This window comes from Canis aureus, chromosome 25 (assembly GCF_053574225.1).
Source record: "Canis aureus isolate CA01 chromosome 25, VMU_Caureus_v.1.0, whole genome shotgun sequence".
Classification (NCBI taxonomy): Eukaryota; Metazoa; Chordata; class Mammalia; order Carnivora; family Canidae; genus Canis; species Canis aureus.
The window spans coordinates 38539416-38561283 of record NC_135635.1 but is presented as its reverse complement, the minus strand read 5'-3'; the positions used below and the strand labels follow the sequence as shown (position 1 = coordinate 38561283).

General features: G+C 38.2%; 1 pseudogene across 1 annotated transcript in view; it reads right to left on the bottom strand.

Moving 5' to 3' along the window:
• The window catches only part of LOC144297292 (C-type lectin domain family 4 member A-like), a 30016-nt pseudogene extending 14345 nt beyond the window's left edge, over positions 1 to 15671 (bottom strand). The window contains exons 1-2 of the transcript XR_013364346.1: positions 4357 to 15671; positions 1027 to 4133 (exon numbers count right to left, since the gene is read on the bottom strand). The product of XR_013364346.1 is annotated as a C-type lectin domain family 4 member A-like (transcript). The remainder of the gene's footprint in view (positions 1 to 1026; positions 4134 to 4356) is intronic.
• Positions 15672 to 21868: the final 6197 nt, after the last annotated feature.

Here is a 21868-nt window from a genome sequence, read left to right as displayed (position 1 = left end):
CATGAATTTTACAATTACCTGTGGTCAGCTGTGGTCTGGAGGCAGATGATCCTCCTTCTGATATATCCTCAGAAGGTGAAGAGCAGCCTAACACTAATACCTATGTCATTCACTTCACATCATCTCATCACATAAGAATTTTATCATCTCACATCATCACAAGAAAAAAGAAAGGTGAATGCAGTTCAATATTTTGAGTGAGAGAGATCATATTCACCTAACTTGTATTATAGTATATTGTTATAATTGTTCTGTTTTATTATTAGTTATTGCTGTTAATGTCTTAGTGTGCCTAATTTATAAATTAAATTTTTATCATAGGTATATGTGTATACGAAAAAAAAACACAGTATATAGGGTTTGGTACTATCCACTGTTCAGGCATTCACTAGGGATCTTGGACCATATTCCCCAGATAAGAGGGGACTACTATATACTGTTATTTGTCAATCATACCTCCTTAAAAAATTTTTTGAAAGAATTGTTTTCTCAAAGTTATGGGGTATTGACAAGTGAGGTATGCAATGGATTTTCTGAATGCAGGGCAGTTTTTCCTGTAATGTAAGACACTCTCTGTAACTTTCTAGTCTTTCATCTGCATCAGTGTTTGGTTCCACTTTAGTTCAGTACTAACAAATACACCCACAACATTCTCTGCTCAAACTTCCCCCCCCCCCCAAAAAAAAAAAAAAAACTTTTCCCCTCTAACTGAGCCCATTAATTCATCAATAGCCCCTGCATCTGGACTGATGGTTTCAAGATCTATTGCCAATCTCCTGACTGCATCTCACTCAGCTTCAAAAGGCACAGGAGAACAACTTCTCAGCATAATTATCACTCTCCTTAACTCAGGACTGTATGGACTTGTCACACTTCAATTCTGTTAAGAGTATTATCTTGGCAACTCAATCTTGTGTCCCAATTGCGGCCAGAGAAGCAGCAACTAACATAACCTATACTTCATTTATAGTATTCTCTCTTCATCCTTCATCTCATTAACTTTGTCCATCAGAAAATGCTTCTTACCTGCAGGAGGCCATCATTTGATGCCTGAGGACTTGGGTTCACTTTTGAAACTTAGTTCAGTGTAAGTGGTCTCTGAAGTCATATTGAAAAATCTGCTCTTTTCAAAAAATTTTCACCTCTTCCTTAAAACACTTTGAAATGAAACTCGAACATGGTGGCAACTTGTCATACTTCCAAGAACAGGAGCCCCAGATAGGCAATAACCCTGAGAGGAATCTCATGAAAATTAAAAACCTCAGAGAGTGGCCCAACCCCCAGGACCAAACACAGCGAGAATCAATGCATTTAAATATATGTCAGCAAATACAATAAAAGTAGGAACTTGGGAATTCAAATATAGATTAAAAAAAAAAAAAAAACAGGGGCATTCCAGATGGCTCAGCGGTTTAGTGCCGCCTTCGGCCCAGGGCGTGATCCTGAGGACCCGGGATCAAGTCCCACGTCAGGCTCCCTGCATGGAGCCTGCTTCTCCCTCTGCCTCTGTCTGTGCCTCTTTCTCTCTGTGTGTTTCTCATGAATAAATTAATAAAAATCTTAAATAAATAAATAAACACACACAGGAAGTAAAGAAACAAACTAAGCAATTAGAAAAATCTTTTCTGAGACCTGTATTATCTGAACTCATTAGCAAAAATGAAATTCTACACGCAAATATAATTATTTCTACCAACCTGGGCATATACTCATTCATGCTGTATTCTCCTCATGTGTAGCTGATCTGACAACTTTTGGGGATCACATTCTAAGAGGATCATTGACAAAAAACTCATATGTTAGCCTCTCCACTTTCAAGAGTCAGTGTCTTCTAATGTAGTAGGGAAGTCAAAGCTTAGATCATGTCTTCTGAAGCTGCTTCTTAGCACTCTCTGCTTTTCTCTGTTCTTAACTGACTCTCTCATGGATCTCCATTGATTTTGCTACAGTTATTTCCAGCAGCTCCTAAAAGCAGCTCTTTGTGCTGGATGTTAACAGAGTAGGCCAGCCTTTACCCTACCCATCTCTATCACTTTAATTCCCATAACACCACAACAAAAGAAAATACACGTCAATGTGACTATTTTTTAACAAGTTAGGATAATTTAATGGAATCACAAATTAGGAGATAAACTCAGTGATACATACGGCTTTTTCTAAAAGGCAAGAGGAAAACACTCCAAAAATTGAATCCTTCATACAGAATCTTCTCAGACATGCTCTTAGCTCACACCCTAGGTTCAGTTCTCTCTAAATGATCCTCCTTTTAATTTCCCTCACCAAACTCCTCCATCAACTGCATAACACTTAACCTTATTTATTTCTATATCAAGGTACATTGAAAACCATGCATTCACACTAATAACCTTCAATTCCAACTCAACACCAGAGTTCGTTCTAGTTTTCTCCCTTCTACATTTCTAATGTCCTTCTGTTACAGTAAGAAACCTGCTTCCTTTGTCTTTAACTTTTTTTTTTTTTTTTTTAGTAATCCCCTGAATTTAGTCAATTTTCTATCTTTTTTGTGATTTCCTTTCTGAGCTCTTCTCTCCCTGATTGGGCTCTGACCTCCCAATCTAGGCCACCATTAATTGTTAGAGCCTTTAATTTGCTTGGATATTTGTACACAGAACCAGCCAACCGCCATGGACATCATCTTCATCTTGCTCAGGTCCTACATCCCACGCTAGGCTACCCTCCATAGGAAATCCCTCTTTACTCTGCCTAGACTCTGATTGCTGATGCTGGCTCCCTAACCCCCATGGGGAATCCTCCTATCCCACTCAGGTTCTAAAACCCTATACAAGACCCCCCCAGTTGAGTGGAAACTCTCCTCAACCTTCCTGGGCTCAGAGTCCCCACACTGGGCTACCCTCCCACATGGACAACTTCCTTATCTTGTTCAGCCTCTATCTACGTTTTGCATGTACACTTCCCTCACTCTGCTTGGGCCATGAAATCCTATGCCAGGTCCCCCACCTCCCAGCAAGGATTATCCTGCTTGAGCTCCCTGCACCTGCCTACCCCACTACATAGATGTCCTCTCCACATTTCAGACACTAGCACCCCAGACCAGGGTGCCTTTGATACCCTCTCCATACTAGGCTATTGTGATGTGTGGACACTCTTCTCAGTATGCACAGAGTCTGGTTCCCCATGCTGGAAATACTTTCCCACCCCTGCAGAGATGTTCTCATTCTTTTGGACTCCAACACCACTGTCAAGCCACCCTCCTGAATATCACCCTTCTGAATTCTGACAACCTGTCCCCGACCACTGTGGCTCTCCCAACACACCCTACAACAAACCTTTACTTTCTTCTGCTCCACCTAAGATTTTACTTAGAACTGAACTGTTTAATAAGGAAAGGGAAAGGGATATGAAAAAATATAAGAGGGGGGAGAGCTAATTCTTGCAAATTTTCTAGCAAATGACTACTAGACCTAACAAATACTTGCACATTTGCATGTGTGCATGCACATACATCCTCCTCCCAAGAATAATCATTGATTATCAGAGCCTTAATAGTCTAAGTTTATAAAGAAAAAACAAAATATGTTCCTAAAGGTATCTCTTTCCCTGCAGTAAATTACATTATAACTAGATTGCACTATTATCACAAACAACCCAACCTGAGTGGCTTATAATGACAAACACTTATGTCTCACATAAATGGTCTTGATTGTAACTCTGCTTGGCTCTTAGTATATTCTCATTCTGGAACCTAGGTTCATAGAGCAGTTCCTTATAAGCTGAAACAAGTAGAAATATTCAAATCCTCTCTTCAGATAAGGCATTACATCTACCATGATCCCACTAGCCAATGGAAGTCACCTGGACTTAATATGAATAGGGCAGGGAAGTACCCTCTATCTACAGAGAGACAGGTCAAAGGCAGCAAAATTCCACAGACTGTGTGGCTAAAATAACTTATTTCTCAGTTCTGGAGGCAGGGAAGTCTAAGATCAATGTGCCAGCAGATTTGTTATCTGGTGAGAACCCCCCTTCCTAGCATAGATGGACATCTTCTCACTACATCCTCACATGGCAGAAGTGGTGTGGGAGCTCCCTGGGGTCCCTTTAATAAGGACACCAGTCCCATTCATGAGAGTTCTACCCTCAAGACCTATTACCTCCAGGGGATCCCTGGGTGGCGCAGCGGTTTGGCGCCTGCCTTTGGCCCAGGGCGCGATCCTGGAGACCCGGGATCGAATCCCACATCAGGCTCCCAGTGCATGGAGCCTGCTTCTCCCTCTGCCTGTGTCTCTGCCTCTCTCTCTCTCTCTCTCTGTGTGACTATCATAAATAAATAAAAAAAAATTAAAAAAAAAAAAAAAAAAAAAAAAGACCTATTACCTCCAAAAGGCCTAACCTTGTAATACCATCATATCAGTAATTAGGATTTTAACATATGAATTTTGAGGAGACACTTTCAGTCTATAGCACTCTTTATTTAGCCAAGGGATCTCTCTAGAGCAGTGATCTTTAAAATGAGGCACAATACCCCAGATGGTCTCTTAAAAGGATCTTCTAGGGCACAGAAATAAAATACTAGAACATCTATTAATAGGTACTTAAAATGTTAAGTAAAATAAGCTTTATGACTATCATATGGGTTCAGTGTTGGTTACAAGTCATGTGTGGTACAGGATCTATCATGAGGAAAGAGTGGAGGTTCCACAACTCTTAAGTTGATGGTGCATCTCCACTTGTTCATTCACTCTCTGTACGTTGCATCATATTGTAATTTAAATACCTGTGTAATTAAGAATTTGGCTGCTTTTGTACCCAGTTCCTGGGAGGTAGCCTCTAAATCCTTAGAATCGCCTGAGTGATATGTCTTTGTTATTCATGGTGGGCCCTGATAGTTTATGCTAATGAAGTTACTCTCAGTGAGCCTCTCTTTTGTGCTAACATGATGATTCAAGGTAGGGACTGACCGAGCCAGAAAGATCAACCACAGAATTAGAGGTGTTGGGCTTTGAGCCATGAGATACCAGCCCAGACAGGGGAGAGATGAAGACTTGAATTCAACCTTGGCAAATGACTCAATGAAGCATTCCTATGTAACAAACTCTGATAAAAACTTTGAGCACCAAGACTTAGGTGAACTCGTCTGGCTGGCAATACTATGGCATACATCAATGTGCCATCCATGGGAACAATTAAAGCTTCATGTTTGGGACCCTCTCAGATCTTGCCTTATGCATCCCTCCCTTTGGATAGCTCGGATTTTGTATTCTTTTGCTATAATAAAACTGTAAGGATGGCTAGCATTTCTCTGAATCCAATGAGTTGTTCTAGCAAATTATCAAATCTGAGGGAGTCATGGGAACCCCCAAATTCGTAGGAAGTTGATAATAAGGGAAGCTGAAACCCCCCAGCTTGTGGCTGGTATCTGAAAGGAGAGCCATATTATGGAGGACTATGGCCTTAATCTGTGAAATCTGGTCTAACTCCAGGCAGTTGGTGTCATAAATCATTACAATTCCTCAAAATAGTTTCATGAAACAAGATATTAAAATATTTGTGATTTTTTTAATAAGATGGGAAGTGACCATCTTATTCACTTTGGAAAATTACTTAAAAGAATTCAGAAACTTGCTCAAATATTGCTATGTTTAAAAAGCAGAAAAAGACAAGTGTTCCAATTTTGCTCACTTTTTCAGTGCTATGAAATAGCTTTCAAAGCTATGCTTTAGCAAATACTAAAGCATATGAACACGTGTGTGTGTGTGCACACACAATCAACCTTTGCTTTCAAAGTAAGGGTGATGTTTTGACTGTAAGTGAGAAGACAATTATTTTATAAAAGAAACTGTTATGGAAAGAACAATTGGAAAATTGATGATTAGATAACAATATTTCCTTCACGTTGTGATTTTCCTTTTGCCAGAAATTATATAAGGACATGGCTTAGGGATCCCTGGGTGGCGCAGTGGTTTAGCGCCTGCCTTTGGCCCAGGGCGCGATCCTGGAGACCCAGGATCGAATCCCACGTCGGGCTCCCGGTGCATGGAGCCTGCTTCTCCCTCTGCCTGTGTTTCTGCCTCTCTCTCTCTCTCTCTGTGTGACTATCATAAATAAATAAAAATTTAAAAAAATAAAAAAAAAAGGACATGGCTTATCCATCCTCCTTTTTGAAATCTTCAAAATGGATGGTTTTAGTGGGTTTTGAACTTATACTAATGAGTTCAAATGTAACAACACTTGTTAGTTTGTAAGTACCACTAGATTAATGAAAAAAAGGTATCTACTAGGTGGTTTTAACAAAAAAGATTTATAGAGAGAATTGAAAAATGAGAATCATAACTTCCTAAGTACAGCTAATGATATTCTTCTCATTTGAGCCATATGTCATTACAAAGTATCTTTTACAACCCATAGCTATTAAAAGCAAGAATTGAAATAAACCAAACTTATAACTAGTCAGATACTTTGTTCTAATAAGTAACATTAAATTTAAAATTGTTTTAAAATATTATTTACTAGTGAAAGGGAATAAAGGGGAAAGGAGAGAAAATGAGTGGGAAAATGAGGGTGACAGAACATGAGAGACTCCTAACTCTGGGAAATGAACAAGGGGTAGTGGAAAGGGAGGTGGGTGGTGGGTTGGGGTGACTGGGTGACGGGCACTGAGGGTGGCACTTGACGGGATGGGCACTGGGTGTTATGCTATATTTTGGCATACTGAATTCCAATAAAAAAATATACAAAAAATTTTTTAAAAACACTTACTTTGTCTTTACCACATCCTTTTTATTTTTGTTTAATATACATAATAGGCTTGCGAGAATATTAGTTATCTGTGTAATCAACCATCTTAAATCTTAGTACCTTAACACTACAACCATTAATTTAACTCAAATTCCTGAGTTTGGCAAACTGGGCTGGGCTCAGCTGGATAGTTCTGGTTTGAGTCAAGTGTGGCTAATCTCAGCTCAACCTGTTCATATATCTATCTATGGTCAGATACCAGATTTTTTTTTTAAGATTTTATTTATTCATGAGAGACACAGAGAGAAAGACTGAGACAAAGGCAGAGAGAGAAGCAGGCTCCCCACAGGGAGCCTGATGAGGGACTTGATCCCAGGACCCCAGGATCATGCCCTGAGCCGAAGGCAGATGTTCAACCACTGAAACACCCAGGCATCCCCAGATACCAGATTGATAAGGATTTATGTAAGATGGCCCCAACTGAGACAGCTCCACTGGTCCCTCATTCTCCAAGTAGACTAAACAGGGTTCCAAGAGCAGCAAGAGATCAGGTCCAATGCATACATATGTTTCAAATCCCTACTTGCATCACATTATGTAGTCTTTCATTGTCCAAAGCACTTCATGGTCAAGCCCAGAGTCAGTGCAGATGCTCTAAGACAAATACTACAAGAAGATATGGACAAATTAGTTATTGCTATAATCATTCTCTCTCAAATAGTGAATAAATCTGGATCACAAAATGAAGTAACTATTCTCATTGGGATTTCTTCTGGCTTGATGTTCACATAAGTGCTCTGGTTAAGACAGTAATAATGATAGGTCCTGAGACCTATCCCATCCTTGGTTCCAGGACAGCAAAGAAACAGACTCAGAAATACTCCTTAATACATGGTACTAAGGGCACTGAGATGGTCAAAAAAAGGTGTCAGAGGGCTGATCTGTGAGAGACACCTCAGTTAAATATGAAGAAATACATCTAAAAGGGGTGGGATCCAATCAATGAATGAAGACTAGATGGCCATCTGAGGGACCATCATAAGAGATCAGGTCCAACGCATACATATGTTTCAAATCCCTACTTGCATCACATTATGTAGTCAGGAGCCAGGGCAAAGACAGTATACACAAAGAGCACACAACTCATTTACCAACCACTTTTAAAAAATGGAAGCCTAAAAAAGTACAGTAGGCAAACAAACAACACAGCCTCAACAGTTTTTCATATGACCAGCAACTGACAGACCCTCAAACTAGCTAGATTGGATAATCAATTACTGGAAAACACTGGCGTTCACTGAAAAGAACTAAGAAAACCTGGACTGCCAGATTTTTCTTCTTCTGACCCTACCTTTAAAAACAAGGATAAGTTAATACCAGTTTTTAGAAAAATAAAACTGCTGGTTTTCCATTGCAGGTTTATGATGCTTCCGTCAAAGCTACACAAATAATAATCAAGACTCCTAAGGCTTCTAAACATAATTCATAGAACTCCACAGCCAAATAACAGCAATCCTTGGACTGGTACCAGTCTATGAAGAAGTTCTTAATACCAATCACTCTAAAGACCATCGTCCACCCTCACCTTTTCTGATAACATTACTGTTTATTTTCTTATTGTTATGACTCAACCTGGGTTTCCTCCTGTTAAAAGCAACCAGCCCTGCTATTAATCATCAGTAGTGAAAAAGGATTACAATAATGGTTAACACATTTGAGTTTACTATTTCCTGCCCTATGATGAATAATATTGCTTTCATCAGCTCAATATTCAAAATAATCCTGAAAAATACGCATTGTTACTCCCCATTTGACCAATGAGAAAACTGAGAGTTTGAGAAGTTATTTAATTGGCCAAGACCACAGAGCCAATAAAATTAGACTTTCAATTTTAATCCAGGCCTGCCTAATTTCCAAATTTGTTTGTATTCTAAAAGGTTATCTTTCAAAGAGCCATCTACCCAAGCAGATACTGGATAACTATCGTTCAAAGATGTTATGGATGTTTTCTGCAAAACTGTCATTAAATCTCTTTTGAATCAAAGGTTCTGATTCCTTGGAACCTGTAAGAATTAAGGATTTTGATTAAAAAGAGATGAGAGTTTATGTGGTTGCTGGTGAGAAATGGAAAGAAATGTGTGTCTCCATAATGAGCACTGGGTGCTATACACAACTGATGAATCACTGAACTCTACCTTTGAAACTAAAAAAAAAAAAAAATTAAAAATTAAATTAAAATTAAAGAAAAATTTTTAAAGAAATGTGTCTCCAGTCCCCCTATTGCTGAATATTGTTTTTACAAAAGCTCCATGCAACTAAATAGAGATTGTGGCAACCTGTCAATGGTTCAGAAACTCCTTTTGCCAAGAAGGCATCTCAGAATCAGCCCCTTAGAGTTTCCCCTACTGAATCATTCCAGGATGACCTTAAACTACCAAGTGTGAAGCATGCTCTTGGCAAAAAAGTAGCTAACTTGGCAAGAACTTCCATATTGTAGGTTGAATTTACCATTGCATACTTGTTTCTCACTAAAGTTAAAAACTTTTTTATTTTAAGATTTATTCATTTATTTTAGAGAGAGAGCGAAAGCATAAGTGGGAAGGGCAGAGATAGAATCTCAAGCAGACTCCATGCGGGGTACGGAGCCTGACATGGAGCTCGATCTCATCACCTTGAGACCATCACCCAAGCTGAAACCAAGTGTTGGGCATTTAACTAATGCCCCTAAACTTAAAAGGCTTTTAAAGACCTGTCCAAACAATATTTTTTAGACGTCATATTTCCCTAGCAAATGCTAACAAAATAAGAATCTGATTAACTTCACCAAGCTATGTCTAAGCTTCTGAGCATAGATTAACATAATAAGTCACCTTTATTTGTACTTTTCTTCAAGCTTTATGGAGTAAAATTGATATATAACACTGTATAAATTTAGAGGGGTAGTGGAAGGGGAGGTGGGCGGGAGGATGGGGTGACTGGGTAACAGGCACTGAGGGGAGCACTTGATGGGATGAGCATTGGGTGTTATACTCTATGTTGGCAAATCAAACTCCAATAAAAAAAAATACCAAAAAATTGTATAAGTTTAAGGTATACAATGTGATAATTTGATACATGAATATACTGTAAAATTATTACAATAGAATTAGTAAATATCTCCATGACCTCATATAATTTCCATTTCTTTTTTTGTAGTGAGAATATTTATAAGCTACTCTCCTAGCAAATATCAATTATTAAATACAGTGTTTAACAATACTAGATTATACTCACAATGCTATATATTAGATCCCCAGAACTTGTTAATCTTAGAGCTGGAAGTCTGCATGCTTTGACTAACCTCTCCTCATTTCCCTTGGCTCTTAGTCCTTGGCAACCACGACTCCACTCTATGAGTTCAATGTCTTTAGATTCCACATATAATTGAGATCATATGGTATTTGTCATTTTTTCCAACTTTATTGAGATATCAACACATAAAATACGTAAGCTTAAGATGTATATAGTGATGATTTGATACACATATATACTGCAAAATGATTACTACAGTACGGTTAGTTAACACATCCATCCCTTCATATGACTGATCTACACTCTCGACAACTTTTTTCTTTTTTTTTAAAGATTTTATTTATTTATTCATGAGAGACACAGAAAGAGAGGCAGAGACATAGGCAGAAGGAGAAGCAGGCTCCCTGCGAGGAGCTCAATGTGGGACTCAATCCCAGGACCCTGGGGTCGGTCACAACCTGAGCCAAAGGCAGATGCTCAACCACTGAGCCACCCATTTACCCCTCTCAACAACTTTCAAGTATATAATTAGTATTGTTATTTGACATAAAAGTAAAGGCAAAAAAAGCAAAAATAAACAAGTGGGGCAATATCAAACTAAAAAGCTTTAGCACAGCAAAGCACAAACTACCCATCAGTAATACCTCTCCCAAACTTTAGATTAAAAAGAAAAATCAGTAGGAAAGTACAAGGTGAATCTGGAATATCTTGTTCCACCAGATATAAAGGACTTGGATAGTTAATTTTCAACATCACCAAAATGGTGACATAGGAGATCCCAGTCTTTGTCTCCCCTCAAAGATCAATAATTAGACAGCTATCCATGAAAAAAAAAAACAATTCTGGAGAGCTCTGGAATCTATTTCAGAAATTTTAGCAACACAGTGGAATAAAAAAACCATAGAATAAGCACACAAGAAGAGAAGAAAGCACTTTATTTTGCCTGTACTTTCCTACCACACCCCCCTCCCTCCACCCAAGGCAACACTGCTCAGCACCAAGAGGGTTCTTCCTGGCTACAAAGAATTTCCCTTACCAGAAAAGAAAAAAATGAGGTAAGTCATAACCTTCCCTAGCCTTTCAGAGCACTTCAAGTTCTCACTGCAGTTTTATCCCAACCAGATTGGCAAAGCTGAGATGCACAGAGACAGCTGAGATGCACAAAGACTTGTGACAGGTCACAAGTCACATGTCATAAATCAATGACATTCTCTACAGACAAACGCAGATTTTGCCACTGCAGAAACTAATGACCACAGCAGATTCCCTACAGATTTCACCAACTTTTGCCTCACAGGTCTTCACAACTGCTGACATCAGCCACCTGAATCCCTTCCCACTCCCTCTAACACCTTTCTACACAGAGCCCCTGCCACCCTTCCCAGAGCCCTTGAACCACACCAGCAGCCAACCAAGGCCTCTGCAGCTGGCCAAATATAAGATGCTAGCATAACCCAAGATTAACCTAACAGCAGGTGCACACCTACGTCTAGCTATTCCAGCTATGCACCTGCACAACACCAGCCTAATGCTCATCACTACCCACCACTACAGTGCACACAACCAGAGAAAAAGGCCATGCAAATAGAGAATATACCAAAAGCCAAGGTTCCTGCAACTGCCAGTGAGCCCAAAGTTGGCTCCAGCCCTTGCTGCCTACCCTGACCCCAACTACTACATGTGTCTGCAACTGGCCCCTACCACCTAACAGGCACTTGCAGATGGTCCCCGCAGCCATGTGTGTACACACCACAAGGTCTAGCCACCACCACTGTCTGCCCTGGTCCCTAGCTACTGGACCTGTAGGCACCACTGAGGACTCCAAGAACCCTTACGGACTCTGCAGACCCCTTTTGGCAGTGCTTGCCAAAAACACCTGTCAGTGCTATAGACCCCCATGGTCTGACCCAAAGACACATCATGCCCCACCCCATCTATGGTACAACCACACATCCCAGCAGTTAGCACCCTGCACCAACAGAACTGGGGTCATGGTATGCTCCAGCATGTGCCCACACACAGGTAAAAAAGCCTTCCCTTATGGAAGTTAGGCCATAAGTCTAGGAGAGGGACTGTCTCTTCAAAGATTCAGCCAACCATACGAGGCTACAAAAATAATGAAGGAACACACAGAGAAATACAGTAAACCTCTAGTAACTAATCCCAAAGAAATGGGAGATCCAGGAAATACCTGACCAAGAACTCAAAATAATTGCTCTAAAGATGCTCAGAGAGCTGTAAGAGAATAGAGAGAAACAATTTAATGATATTAGAAAAACAATACAAGAAAAAATGAGTTCAACAGACAACATAAGAAACCAAACAGAAATTTTATAGCTAAAGAGTACAATGACTGAAGAATTCAACAGGAGGCTTCAACAGCAGACTTAACCAGGAAAAATAATCAGTAATCAAGAAGACAGATTTAAAAAAAAAAAAAAAAAGACAGATTAATTGAAATTATCCAGTTAGAGAGCAAAAAGAAAAAAGAATGAAAAGAGAGGACAAAGTCTACAAGACTTACAAGAAACCATTAAGACAAACAATCTACATATCATTAGAGTCCCAGAGATAAAAAAGGGAAAAAGGGACAGAAAACGATTTAAAGAAATAATGGCTAAAAATATACCAAACCTGAGGAGAGATTTGGACATTCAAATTCATGGAAAAAAAAAGAGATCACCACAAAATCTCAACCCAAAATGATCTTCTCTGAAGAAAAAAGCTATGGGCAGCCCTGGTGGGCTAAAAAACAAAAAAACAAAAAACCTAAGGGGTGCCTATATCTTTTTGAATTCGTGTTCTTATTTTCTTTAGGTAAATACCCAGTGGTGGAATTATTGAATCATATGGTATTTGTTTTTAAATTTTTTTTTTTTTTTAAGATTTTACTTATTTATTCATGGAGACACAGAGAGAGGCAGAAACATAGGCAGAGGGAGAAGCAGGCTCTCTGTGGGGAGCCTGATGTGGGACTTGATCCCAGGGCCCTGGGATCATGACCTAAGCCAAAGGCATTGCTCTATTTTCAATTTCTTGAGGAACCTCCATACTGTTGTGCACAGTAGCTACACCAATTTGCATCCCCACCAATGGTGCATGCAAGGGTGCCTTTATATCCTTGCCAACACTTGTTATTTCTTGTATTTTTTATTTTAACCATTCTGACAAGTGTGAGGTACTATCTCATTGTGGTTTTGATTTGTATTTCCTCGATGATTAATGATTTTGAGCATCTTTTCATGCGTCTTTTGGCCATCTCTATGTCTTTAGACAATGTTCAGGTCCTCTATCCATTTTTAGTAGGATTATTTGTTTTTTGGGATGTTGTTATTTAAGTTCTTTATATATTTTATATATCAACCCCTTTCTGGATATATCATTTGCAGTTCAGTAGGTTGCCTTTTTGTTTTGTTGTTTCTTTCACTCGCGAAAACTTTTCATTTTGATATAGTCCCAGTAGTTTTATTTAATTTTAATTTTATTTATTTTTAAAGATTTTATTTATTTAGTTGGCAGAGAGAGAGCACAAGCAGGGGGAGCAGGAGAGGGAGAAGCAGGGAGCCTAAAATGGGGCCTGATCTCATGACCTGAGCCAAAGGCAGACACTTAATGGACTGAGCAACCCAGGTGCCCCTGGTGGTCCCAATAGTTTATTAGCTTTTGTTTTCCTTGCCTGAGAAGATGTCTATGATTTTTTCTGGAATTTTCTGTTTTTAGGTTTCACATTTAGACCTTTAATCTATTTTGAATTTATTTTTGTAAGAAAGTGATTTAGTTTCATCCTTTTGTATATAGCTGTCTGGTTTCTCAGCATCATTTGTTGAAGAGACGATCTTTTCCCCATTTTAGGTTCTTGCCTCCTTTGTCTTACATCAATTGACCATGTAAGTGTGGGTTTATTTCTGGGTTTTCTATTCTGTTTCATTGATCTGTGTTTCTTTTTTCATCCCAGTATTATACTGTTTTGATTACTACAGCTTTGTAGTATATATTGAAATCTGGAATTATATGATACTCTAGCTTTGTTCTTTTTTTTTTCTAGCTTTGTTCTTTATTTTATTTATTTATTTTAAAGATTTTATTTATTTATGAGAGACACACAGAGAGAGAGAAGCAGAGACACAGGCAAAGGGAGAAGCAGGCTCCATTTAGGGAGCCCGACATGGGACTCAATCCCTGGTCTCCGGATCATACCCTGGACCGAAGGCGGCGCTAAACCACTAAGCCACCTGGCTGCCCACCTCTTATATTTATTGAGGCATTATTTACAATAGCCAAGAAATGGAAACAACCAAAGTGTCCACTGATAGATAAAAGGATAAAGAAGGGCAATGCTGGTGACTCAGCAGTTTAGCACCGCCTTCAGCCCAGGGTGTGATCCCGGAGACCTGGGATTGAGTCCCACGTTGTGCTCCCTGCATGGAGCCTGCTTCTCCCTCTGCCTGTTTCTCTGCCTCTCTCTCTCTCTCTCTCTCTCTCTCTCTGTGTCCCTCATGAATAAATAAAATCTTTAAAAAAAAAGGATAAAGAAGATATGGTATATGCATGTATGTATATACATATATGTGTATATGTATATATGTATTTATATATGTATATATGTCATATATGTGTATATGTGACATATATATCATATATATGTGTGTATACACACACACGTGGTGGAATATTACAAAGCCATAAAAAATGAGATCTTGCTATTTGCAACATGGATGGCCCTAGAGGGTATAGTGCAAAGTGAAATAAGTCAGACAGAGAAAGACAAATACCATATGATTCATTCACATGTGGAATTAAGAGACAAAAAAGCAGACTCTTAAATACAGAAAACAAACTGATGGTTGCCAGAGGAGAGATAAGTGGATGAGTGAAGTGGATAAAGGGAATTAAAAAGTACAAACTTCACAGCACCTAGATGGCTCAGTCAGTTAAGTAACCAACTCTTGATTTCAGCTTAGGTCATGATCTCACAGCTGTGGGATCGAGCCCCTCATCAGCCTCCTCCGTGCTGAGTGTAGATGGAGCCTGCTTAAGATTCTCCCTCCCCCTCTCCATCTAACCCACCTCATACTTTCTAAAAAAAAAATAAAAGGTACAACCTTCCAGTTACAAAACAAATCACAGAACATTCCATCCAGTAAAAGCAGAACATTCTTTTCAAGTGCAAACATAACATTTTCCAGAGTAGATCATAGGTTAGATTAAAAACCAAATCTTGGGAAATTTAAGAAGACTGAAATCAAACCAAGATCTTCTCCGACCGCAATAGGATAAAACTAGAAATCAATAAAAGGAAGAAAGCTAGAAAATTCAAATATATGAAGATTAATAGGTTCTTGAACAACCAATACATCAAAGAAATCAAACAGGAAATTTAAAAAAACTCTTGAAACAAACAAAAATAAAAACACAACATACCAGAGCCTATGTAAGACTACAAAATTCTAAAAGGTAACTTTATAGTGATACATGCCTACATTAAAAAAAAGAAAGATCTCGGGATCCCTGGGTGGCGCAGCGGTTTGGCGCCTGCCTTTGGCCCGGGGCGCGATCCTGGAGACCCGGGATCGAATCCCACGTCGGGCTCCCTGCGTGGAGCCTGCTTCTCCCTCTGCCTATGTCTCTGCCTCTCTCTCTCTCTCTCTGTGTGACTATCATGAATAAATAAATAAAATCTTTAAAAAAAAAAAAAAAAAAAAGAAAGATCTCAAATAAATAACCTCACTTTACACCTCCAGGAACTGGAAAAAGAAAAACAAAGCCCAAAGTTAATGCAAGGAACAAAATAACAAAGGTCAGAGCGAAAATAAATAAAACAGAGACCAGAAAAACAATAGAAAAAGATCAGCAAAACTAACACCTTGTGTTCTGAAAAGATAAAATCAACAAGCCATTATTTAGCAAAACAGAAAAAAAAGGAGGGAAGACTCAAGTAAAATCAAAAATGAAAGAGAAGATATTACAACCAGTAGTACAGAAATACAAAGGATTCTAAGAGACTACTGTGAACAACTATATGCCATTAAATTGGATAACACAGAAAAATGGAAACATTCCTAGAAACATATAGCCTATGTAAACAGAATCAGTAAGTAATAGAAAATCTGAACAGACCAATAATAAGTGGATTTTTAATCAAAAAACCAAAATCTGCCAACAAAGTCCAGAACCAGAAGATTTTAGAGGAGAATTCTACCAGACGTTTAAAAAAAATTAACACCTATTCTTCTCAAACCCTTTCAAAAAATTCAAGAGGAGGAAATACTCCCAAACTCATTTTAGGAGGCTAACATTACCTTGATTCCAAAGCCAGATAAAGACACTACAAAAAAAGAAAATTAACTCTATGCCAATATTCCTAATGAATATACGTACAAAAATTCTCAACAGAATATTACTAAACCAAATTCAACAGCACGTTAAAAGGATCTTACACCATGACAAGATAGGATTCATCCCTGGGATGCAAAAATAGTTCAATGTATGTAAAACGTTAACTGTGATACATCATATTAATAAAATGAAAGACAGGGCAGCCCGGGTAGCTCAGCGGTTTAGCGCCACCTTCAGCCCAGGACATGATCCTGGAGTCTTGGGATCGAGTCCCACATCAGGTTCCCTGCATGGAGCCCATTTCTCCCTCTGCCTGTGTCTCTGCTTCTCTGTCTCTATGTCTCTCATGAATAAATAAATAAAATCCTTAAAAAATAATAATAAAATAAAATAAAATGAAAAAAAGTTACATTATCTCAATAGATGTACTAAAAGAATTTGACAAAATACAACATCCTTTCATTATAAAAACTCTAAACAAATTGGTTACAGAAGAGGAATGCCTGGGTGGCTGAGCATCTGCCTTTGGCTCAGGGAGTGAGTAATCCTGGAGTCCCAGAATCGAGTCCCACATAGGGCTCCCTGCATGGAGCCTGCTTCTCCCTCTGCCTGTGTCTCTGCCTCTCTCTCTCATGCCTGTCTCTCATGAATAAATAAATAAAATCTTAAAAAAAAAAAATTGGTTACAGAAGAAATGTATCTTGGCGTGATAAAATTCACAGGTAACGTTTTCACAATAGTGCAGAGTTGAAAGCTTCTCCTCTGCAATAAGAACTCTTAGAAAAGGAGGACCACTCAACATTCCTATTAATAAATACAGTCCTGGAAGTCCAAGCCAGAGTAATCAGACAAGAAAAAGAAATAAGAGTCATCCAAATCAAAAAAGAAAAAGTAAAATTGTCTCTGCAGATGGTAAGATCTTATATATAGAAAATTCTAAAGACGCCACCAAAAAAACTGTTAGAATAAACCAATTCAGTAAGGTGGCAGGCTACAAAATAAACATACAAAAATCAGTTGCATTTTTTACATACTAACAATGAAACAACTGAAAAAGTAATAAAGAAAATCCCATTCACAATAGCATCAAAAATAACAAAATACTTTAAGAATAAATTCAACCAGGAAGGTGAAATTTCTATATACCAATCACTGTAACTTTGATGAAAGAAACTGAAAACAAAAAATGGAAAGATATCTTGTGTTCATTAACTTAAAGAATAAATATTGTTAAAATGTCCACATTACCCAAGCCATCTATAGATTCAATGCAATCTCTATAAAAATTCCAATAGCATCTTTCACAGAAATAGATAAAACAATTCTAAAATTTGTATGGAACCACAAAAGTACCTTCCAAAGTAATAGCCAAAGCAATCATGAAGGAAAAAAGGACAAAGCCAGAGGTATCATATTTCTTGATTTTAAACTATTCTATAAAGCTATAGTATTTAAAATAGTAAAGGTATAAAAATAGACATATACACCAATGAAACAGACCAGAGAGCCCAGAAATAAACCCCTGCATTTATAGTATTTGACAAAGGCACCAAGAACACTCAGTGGGAAAAGGACAGTGACTTCAACAAATAATGTCTGGAAAACTAGATTACCAGTTTTATATGCAGAAAAATGAAACTGGACCCCTATCTTACACCACTCTCAAATATTAACTCAAAATAGGTTAAAGACTTAAATGTAAGACTGATACAATAAAACTCCTCTAAGAAAACAGAGAGGAAGCTCCTTGACATTGGTCTAGGAAACGATTTTTTTAGATAGAACCCCAAGAGCACAAGTAACAACAATAAAAATCATCAAATGGGAATATATCACACTAAAAAGCTTCTGCATGAAAGAGAAACATTTTTTAAAAAAATGAAGATTGGGGTGTCTGGGTGGCTCAGTCAGTTAAGCATCTGCCTTCAGCTCAGGTCATAATCTCAGGGTCCTGGGATTGAGCCCAGCATCGGGCTCCCTGCTCAGCAAGGGGGTCTGCTTCTCCCCCTCCCTCTGCCTCCCTGTCCTCCACCCCATCGCTCCTACTCTCTCTCAAATAAATTTTAAAAAATTGAAGACAATCTATGGAATGGGAAAAAATACTTGCAAACTATTTGAGGAGTTAATACCTAAAATATATAAAGAACCCCTACAATTCAGTAACGAGAAAAACAATTGAATTAAAAATGGGCAGAGGAACTACATGGACATTTTTCCAAAGATATAAAATGGCCAGCAGCCTTTTTTCTTTCATTTAAAAAAAGTAGGTTATATTTATTTAAAGTCACAAGCAGTTGACTATCTCCATGTGACTCAAGACCCAAAGATACCATTTCTATTTTACTCCATTTCAAGCCCTAGGGTGGGGCCCAGACTGGTAGGGGTGATGCTTGGGGCCCATTCACATAAAAAGATGCTCAACATCAGTCATCATCAGGGAAATGCAACTCAAAAACGCAATAAAATATCAACTCACACCTTTTAGAATGGCTGTCATCAAGATGACAAGAAATAACAAGCATTGGCAAGGATGTAGAGAAAAAGGAACTCTTGTACACTGTTGATGTAAAGACAAAGTAGTACAGCACTATTTTTTAGTACAGCACTATTGAAAACAGTATGGAAGTCCCTCAAAATACTAAAAATAAAACTATCATCTGATCCCGCAATTCTATTTCTAGATATACATCCAAAAGTAATGAAAATAAGATATCAAAGAAATATAAGCACGCCCATGTTTATTGCAGCATTACTCACAAAGGCCAAAATATGGAAAAAACTTGTCTATTTATGATAAAAAAAGACAAGATGTATGTATGTGTGTATGCAACAATGTAGATGGGCAATGCTAAATCAGAGAAGTCAGAGAAAGACAAATTTTATATGTTATTACTTACATATGAAACTGAAAAAAGCCAAACTCACAGAAACAAAGAGTAGATTGGTGGTTACCGGGGACTAGGGGGTGGGGATTGGGGAGATGTGGTTTAAGGATACAAACTTGAAACCAGTAGATAAGTCAGTCCTGATGATCTTAACACAAAACATGGTGATGACAGACAATAATGTATTTATAAACTTCAAAGAGATGAGAGACTAGATCTTAATTGTTCTCACCAGGAAAAAAAAAAAAAAAAAGATAATTCTGTGATATAACAGAGTGTTAGCTAACAAGGGCACCTGGGTGGCTCGCTAGTTAAGCAACTGACTCTTGGGTTTCAGCTTGGGTCATGATCTCAGTGTCCGGAGATCAAGCCCCAGGCTGGGCTCCATGCTCAGCTTGGAGTCTCCTCGAGATTCCTCCTCTCACTGCCAGCCATGAGTTTCCTTCTAAAGTAAATAAATAAATAAAATCTTTAAAAAAAAAAAAAAATGTTGGGACACCTGGTAGCTCACCAGTTGAGCACCTGCCTTCAGCCCAGGGCATGATCCTGGAGTCCCGGAACTATGTCCCACATCAGGCTCCTTGACATTGGTGCTTGCCTCTCTGCATGGAGCCTGCCTCTCTCTCTCTCTGTGTGTCTCTGCCTCTCTCTGCATGGAGCCTGCCTCTCTCTCTCTCTGTGTCTCTGCCTCTCCCTGTATGGAGCCTGCCTCTCTCTCTCTGTGTGTCTCTGCCTCTCTCTGTGTCTCTCATGAATAAATAAATAAAATTTTTAAAAATAAAATTTAAAAATTTAAAAAGTGCTAGCAACACAACAGTGGTAATCATATTGCAATATATAAATGTATCAAATCAATATGTTGTATACCCAAACTAATGTAATAGGTCAATTATATTTCAATAAAAATTTAATTTTCTTAAAAAAAAAAAAAGTCACATCATTTTGCCCCTACACTTACCATTTTATTGCACATCCTAATACCCAGCATTATAATAGCCACCAAGCAGTAGTAGTAGTAGTACCATGTGCCAGACCTTGTCCTGAGCACTTTGAAATTTTTTTATGGCAATAACCCTATAAATTAGGAACTATTATCCTCATATTGCACATGAGGAAACTAAGGCAAACGAAAGTTAAATAAGTTGTCCAAAGTTAAAAAGCCAGTAAGTGGCAGAGCAAAATTTTGTACCAAGGCAATCTGTTCCCTCCCAAATCCATGCTCATAACCACTACTACACTTTATTACCTATTAATCATCTATTTTGATGGGGAGAGGGTCATTACAATTAATAAGTATATTCCCCATCCAAATATTTAGTCTAAAGAAGGTCTTATTCTGTACTTCATTTTCTGCCTAAACAGCTCTTTTTTCTACATTCTCAAAAATACTGCATCAAATGTATGTTTAAACTCCATAAGATATGTCCCTTGAGTCTTCATTTATGTCTTTCTTCTTAAACACCTTCTCAGGCACCAGGTGTCTGAGCAGCATTTCCTACAGCTGTGCTGGAGTTGCTAGAGGGAGCCCGCCCTCTAGTGGTCCCATGCTGATATGCAGCCAGATTCAGCATTCACAGAAAGTGCTCCAACGTTCTCTTTCCTATTACAGGTTCAGTGGCAGGGCCCACGTAAGAAAAAATATTAAAAAGCAAGTAACCCATAATGGGTCTTAACCATTACTGTATTTAATTGAGTGGATAACACGATCCTCAGGCTGAGAGGGCAGAATAAGAGGTCACTCTGGACAATTATTTTACTCCCAGCTCAGATACAGGCAATTCAAGTATACTAGAGCTTTATAAAAACATACTACCCCTGTATCTTGATGTCTTTCAAAAGGGGACTGAAAATCACTACTGCAAAATCTGAAATAAATGCCAAACTATAAAATTGCTGTGAAAACAATCACAAGCCTCAGGTTCAAGGGACCTGGAAATAAAGATGACTCTTTGCTTTGCTTTTCTCAAGAGAATATGCTCCTGAGTAGACGTCCTACAGTCACAAACCATATGTATTCTCTTCGTGTAGTTAAGAAGCAATAACAGAAATGGATTTTCAGAAGCTAGAAGATAACACATAACCAAAATGTAATGTAATCTAAGTTACAATAAAATGAGACAGCTTAAAAAAAAAAAAAAAAAAAAAATGAGACAGCTACCAAACCTACCCACAGCTGTGTTTTACAATATCATTTTTCTTTTCCCAGGTCATAGGGTTTATGTACCCAAGTAAAATTTTTCTTCATCACTGCTTTTCTGAACCCTAAAACTGACAGACTCTGGAGCACATAAAGATTTTCTGCAACTATGACAAGGCATATAAGGAATGCTTAACATCATGTAGCTAGAACAATCCTGAGAATGAGTAAAAGAAGGAATATACCCAACTTCTTGATTTCTAGTCCTTCTTCACTGAAATCACTATTAATTCAACAAGTATTTAATGAGCACCGACTATACAAAAAGGTATTTGGAAAATACGGTGAGTAAAATGAAGACATGGTCCTTATATTCAAAGAATCTACAAACTAATAAGAGAATTTCAACAGCAACCCAAATAAAACAAAGAGATCATTTTTTCAGACCAGGAGGATAGGTAACATTTCATGAAGTAGTATTTGCACTAGCTTTATGAAATGG